This window comes from Grammomys surdaster, unplaced genomic scaffold (genome assembly GCF_004785775.1).
Source record: "Grammomys surdaster isolate TR1022 unplaced genomic scaffold, NIH_TR_1.0 65, whole genome shotgun sequence".
NCBI classification, from domain to species: domain Eukaryota; kingdom Metazoa; phylum Chordata; class Mammalia; order Rodentia; family Muridae; genus Grammomys; species Grammomys surdaster.
The window spans coordinates 4684571-4690745 of record NW_021604567.1 but is presented as its reverse complement, the minus strand read 5'-3'; the positions used below and the strand labels follow the sequence as shown (position 1 = coordinate 4690745).

Sequence of the window (6175 nt, the reverse complement as noted above, 5' to 3'; positions counted from 1 at the left end):
GTCGTTATACAGTATGAGATTATCGAGGTACACAGGCCTATATATAGGACCTTAGAAGCCACATAGATTATTTGTTTTAATTTGTACTTTTTATTTGTTACAGGTGGAATTATCCCACAGTGCGTGCATAATGTGGGTGTTGAGAATAATTGACAGTTGACGCCTTCCATCAGACAGGCACTGAGGATAGAACTCAGGTCATCAGGCTTGGCAACAAGAGTATGTATCCACTGAGACATCTCACAGGCTCAAGATTCTGTACTTGTAAAAATCAATCAGGAATCACTGGACGGGTTTATAAGACACCAGTGCTCTTAGGTGAAGCGTGGTGTCGCATTAGTAGTGGATAGGAAAAAAGCAGACAAATGGTTTTCCCAACACCCACATTAGAGAAGGTGGCCCAGCTAGCCAAGTCGGGCTCAGAATGATTGGAAAATTCATGCAATTAACAAGAAAGAATAGCAAAAAAAAAAAAAATTTGTATGTGGACATACAGGGTAGCAAAAATCTTGTCCAGAGACTGTAAAGAGGACAGGCTATTCACTAAGCATCACCACGACTTCCAGCAGCCTGAGTGCCTTCTTGGCCATTACTCTGCAGCTACAGCTTCACCATACCTCAGAATGGCCCCCAACTGCTCCTGCCCCTGCTCCACCGGCGGCTTCTGCACCTGCTCCAGCTCCTGTGGCTGTAAGAACTGCAAGTGCACCTCCTGCAAGAAGAGCTACTGCTCCTGCTGCCCCGTGGTCTGCTCCAAGTGTGCCCAGGACTGTGTCTGCAAAGGTGCCTCAGACAAGTGCACGGCCCCACGTGTAAATAGTTGTAGTGGACCAACCCAGAGTCTTTCCATACAGTCCCACCCTGTTTACTAAACCCTGTATAATAGAAGCCTGTTTAATTCTAAAAAAAAAAAAAAAAAAAATCTTACCCAGAATGTCTCACAGACATAGGGGAGGAACAAACCTCTCTAGGCATTCTTCCCAAGTTTCAAACACACCTAAGTTTGAATACTTCCAGTTTTGATGGCTATAAAGACATTAGAGGGGATATAAGAATTTAGTAGAAGTGTATTTCATGAATATAACGACTACTCCTACAACAAACCCTAAAGGATTGTTTGGATTACTCTATAGTTGCCAGGGATATGTATCCTGTAGGTAGCCTCTAAGGATTATAAGAAACTTTACAACAGAGTTCATCCTTGAAAGAATCTTGTGATCTTACCTCAGAGCTGTGGACATAAACATTAGCTACCTGTGAGAATGCCAAAACACATCTTCAAACCTGAGAGTAGAGGTGCTCACCTGCAATCTCAGCTCTTAGTACACTGAGGGTAGAGAATACAGAACTAGATGACAGACAACTAGGGACACATGCCAGGGCAGTAAGTATGTCAAAACCCACCAACAAAGAAGCAGCTTTAAGCTGAAGGTAGATGGGAAATCGCTGTCTGGGAAGACCACAGATATGACTAGGAACTCAGATGGAGAACATTTGCTTCACAATGCTTTTCTAATTATTTATAGAGTACGGGTCCCTGTGGGTAGATGCAGAGAATTCTTCCACTAGAGATTTGACGATGGCTCAATACTTGAGACCTTCTCCACGGTTCCCCACGAGGGCCCCAAAAGCACGAGAAAGTCCATGGTTCCAAAAGGGTTTATTTTCATGATGGATGGTAGCTGGATCTGGATGCACCCTCACCCCCCCATCCCCCCACTCCCCCACCCTCCCCACCCCCTCACCCCCGTGAAACTCAGGGCAGACCTGTGTTAAATAGGAAGGAAGAAGGGGGAGGGTCTGGGGAAGAATGCTTAATTGGCTATGCCCTCTGGCCTTCAGGTATCTCATTTGTATGTAAATCTCTTGAGGCTGAGGCCTGTAGTCACGCCCTCTACCTGTGCTTTTTGTGAAGGGATGCATTGCCCTACGTGACTGAATGATGCAGGTTAATGGAGATTTAGACCGTGTGTCAGGAGTCTGGAATCTGGGAGTGTGGGGAAATGTATTCCGTCCCTTGCAGGGTCTCCAGCCATTTCCAAGCCAATGCTCTACCAAAAACCAAGACCCCGTTCATGGCCTAACAATAGGGAATACATTTTCTATAAAAGATCCAAAAGGAGACAGTCAAATACCTACCTATAGATTTAAAATTCTAGAAATCTGAATGTGAATACAAAATTTGGAGCAGTTACAATTTAACTGAGCTTCCTAGCTATTAGTGGCAGAAACACCCTACGTAAAAAGTAAAACTGGAATACGGCACATGAATCTACCTGATTTGGTCAGTGTGTAAACACTTATCACTAACTGTTGTCACTAACTCGGGGATGTAGCTCAGTAGTAAGAGTGCCTGCCTAGCATAGGTGAAGCCATGGGCTCCCTCACTAACAACAGCCTCAGCCCTACAAAAAACCATATTAAATTATTAAATTACAAGTGTCCAATGAATGTGTGTGTATTTGTGTGTGTGTGTCTGTGTGTGTGTCAGTGTGTGTGTGTGTCTAATATGAGGAAAAATGTATGTGCCACTGGAACAAAAAAACAGAAACAGAGACACAGAGAAAGAAATCTTTTCTTTTGTGTACATCTGTATAGCACATCTGGGCTCCTTTACCACCTTATATCCTTTCTCTACGCTATGCCCCACCCCCCCCAGCCAGCCCAAATATCTTGTTAGTTGGATGATACTGCCCCCCTCCCCAAACTCCTGAGGGATACATTTTAAAAGAGAGTTCTTATGCCTCTAGGAGTTATTCTTTGTCCTGCAGTTAATCTCATAATAAGACCAATTTAGCTGTGATATAAATGGTAATTCATAGTGTTCTATTTATTTACTGCACAGTTCTCAACTTGCTCAGAGATTACCTCTGAACAGCCTGGCCTTACCCGTGGGCAGAGTCAGTTAAGAGATACTTGGTTGGCTTTTGGAACCACAGGGAAGACTCTAATGTTTCACCCTGTTAAATATTCTGGGAAGAGGTATCCTAAGACTTTATATGTCCTTAAAGTGTCTAATATACATATAAGAGCTGCACTAGACAGAGTCTGCTCCTAAAATCTCAGTGTCACAGGACTTAAGTATGTGTAAAACACAAATCAGTAAATGGGCTGCATTTTTAAACAAGCAAGTCAACATGGAAAAAGACAGTTTGATAATAATTAGTCACATATGAGTGAGATGTGTCGTAGGGGTGTACACATAATTATAATATTTCATTGTAACCTTGGGACTGTATGGCTATTACATTATTACTGGAACAATTTCATTTGTAACTGCTGAGGGCCCTGCCCTTTGGAATGATCTTCCCTCTTTCTGCCACAGATGCAGAATTCCCAGTCCCATTCTTCTACTTTCTCTTAGGGACTTAAAGTGTCAGTAGTTTTTAACTTACTCTAGTCGAGGGTTATTTGCCACTATCCTACCTGATGTCAACTTTTGTTCATTCTCCATGAATTTTTATTAATACAATGGTGCACAAAACTCCTGTATGGATTGAGCATGCCACAGGAGATACCTGTTTTTGTGCTTCTCTATGCCCAAATTTTAAAAACATTATGTAAATATATCCACACCTAAATCTGCCCCATCTTGTTGATCCATTTTTAAAATTCACACCCTGTCTTGTATAAACGCAACCCAACCGTGACTATAGCTTGTTCATGAGTCATAACCTCACAAACATTGAAGTAATCATAGAAAGCATTTCTTGTTAGTTTACAATTAGAGTATTATGTTCAATATCGTTCTGTATTATAGTTTGTGGGGAAAAGTCATAAAGGGTTTTATTTCTTAATATTCAATAACATTTCATTGTTAACATTCACAAATATAAAGGTGAATCTATATCCATGTTAACACCTACAAAAATAATTAATTTCCCTAGGTATATCTTGGCAGACATTTCTGTTCTGTTGTTTTCATTTTAAAGGATACTTATAGTATATGCAACCTGGACAAGCACTTGAGCATACACTATAGGTATAGAATATATGGTAAAAATCTTCTGATTCCTTAAAATAATGGTTTTAAATGAAGTCTTCGTGTCCCATAGGAAAAAAATTATCTGATGATTATGATTTTCATTCCTTCATATATTATATATATATATATATATATATATATATATATATGTATAACACTGAAAGGAATTATATATATACATATATATGTATATATATATACATACAGATATATATGACTATATGTTAAAGCCTGTTGATCTATGCTGTAAATGAACTGTGAATATTTTTTCTGAGCTTTAACTTGGAAGGCCTGTCAAAGGATGAAAGTGGGATATTAACATTGTCCACTACTGTTGTAGCTCACCTTTTATCACTTTTGGTGTTTATTTTATGAAATGAATTAGGGACATAACTTAGTGCAGAATATTTGCAGTTATTATGTCTTGTTGGTGAGTTGGTCCCTTATTAAAATGTTGCAACCTTGCTGTAGCCAGGAAAGCAGGCATGTTAACTGCAGATCTTCTCTTCTCCCTCCTCTCCTCTCTCCAAACCCAGGCCCACAGTTTCATCCCCAGCTCGGTAGCAGACTGCCAGACTAGCCTTTCCTCACTCTCTGTCACCATATTAAGGGGACTAAACAGATCCCATAGGACACCCTTCTCTGTGGACCTAAGCCTTCCGCTCCAAGTGCATCTCATTCCTAAGCACCAGCTTCCAACACCTAGGAACACTGTGCACCCAGAACCTTCATGGGTCACATCTGTCAAGATGGACACTTAAGAAAATGGTAAATCCTTTATTTAAAAAAAAAATCTGAAAACAGGAAAACTTGGGATACTATGAAAAGATCAATTCTAAGAATAATAGAAATATAGAAATGAGAATTCAAAGGTACATAAATATTTTCCAAAAAAAATCATAGGAAAAAAAACTGAAGAAGAAAATGCTATAGTTAAACTCTGGGTATTTTGCTGAGTTTTAGGGTGGCCTATCAATGGACATACAAGAACAAGAAGCATACAGAACAGAAAGACTAGACCGAAGAAAAAATGACCCTCAACATATAATAATCAAAACACTAAATGTATAGAACAAAGGAATACTATTAGAACCTGCAAGGGAAAAAGACAAAGTAACACACAAGGACATCTTTTATAATAGGCCCTGCTTCTTGATGGATACTCTAAAAGGAAGCAGACAGATATTCCACTGAGTCTTAGGAGAGCCCAGATACCACACAAAAGTACTATACCCAGTGTGAGGAATAGTTTTATGTCAACATGACACAAGTTAAAGTGATCTGAGAGAAGGGTACCTCAGTTAAGACAAAGCTTCCCTAGTATCAACCTGTAGGTAACTCTATAGGGCATTTTCTTAATTAGCGGTGGATGGATGCGAGCCCAGCCCATTGTGGCTTCTGTAGGAAAGCAGACTGAGCAAGCCATGAGGATCAGTCGATGGCCTCTGCATCAGTTCCTACCTCTGGGTGCTGGCCCTGTTTAAGTTTCTGTTCTGAATTTCTTCAACGGCGGACTAAGACGTGGAAATGCATGCCAAATAAACCCTTTCCTTCCCAAGATGCGTTGGTCACGGTGAGTCATCACAACAATGGGAACACTAAGACACCCGGTAAAACTTCCGGTGACAATAAATGGAGAAAAGAAGACATTTCGTGATAAAATTAAATTTAAGCAACATCTATCTACAAATCCAGGCATACAGGATGAGCTATATTGAAAACCCCAATCTAAAGAAACAATTTAAAAATTAAAACACACACACACACACATCAACGACAACAACAAACTCTTCTTTTCTGTTGTTTTTAGTTATCATTTTTTTTGTAACAGGGTCTCACTACTTAGCCCTGACAGACCCAGACTTGCTATATAAACCAGGCAGGCTAGCCTCAAACTCACGAAGATCAGCCGGCCTCACAACTCCAAAGAATGGCTTGAAGGCATGCACCGTAGTATCTGGGTGTTGTGACCTTTTTTATCTCTCGACAAGCTCACAGTTCTGAACCGCAGCAGGAGTGTGAGGCAGCTGGTCGTATTACATCTGCCCATGAGGAAGCCGAGAGGTGGAATCCATGCTTGTGCTCGGCTTTCTTTCTGGCTCCCTTTTGCACATGATTGGACCCCAGCCCATGGGATGGTGCTCCCAACATTCAGAGAGGCTTTTGCTGCTCTGCTTCATCCTTCTGAGA

At 40.7% G+C, this 6175-nt stretch overlaps 1 pseudogene; it reads left to right on the top strand.

Moving 5' to 3' along the window:
• Positions 1 to 623: 623 nt before the first annotated feature.
• On the top strand, positions 624 to 872 carry LOC114624472 (annotated as a pseudogene).
• Positions 873 to 6175: the final 5303 nt, after the last annotated feature.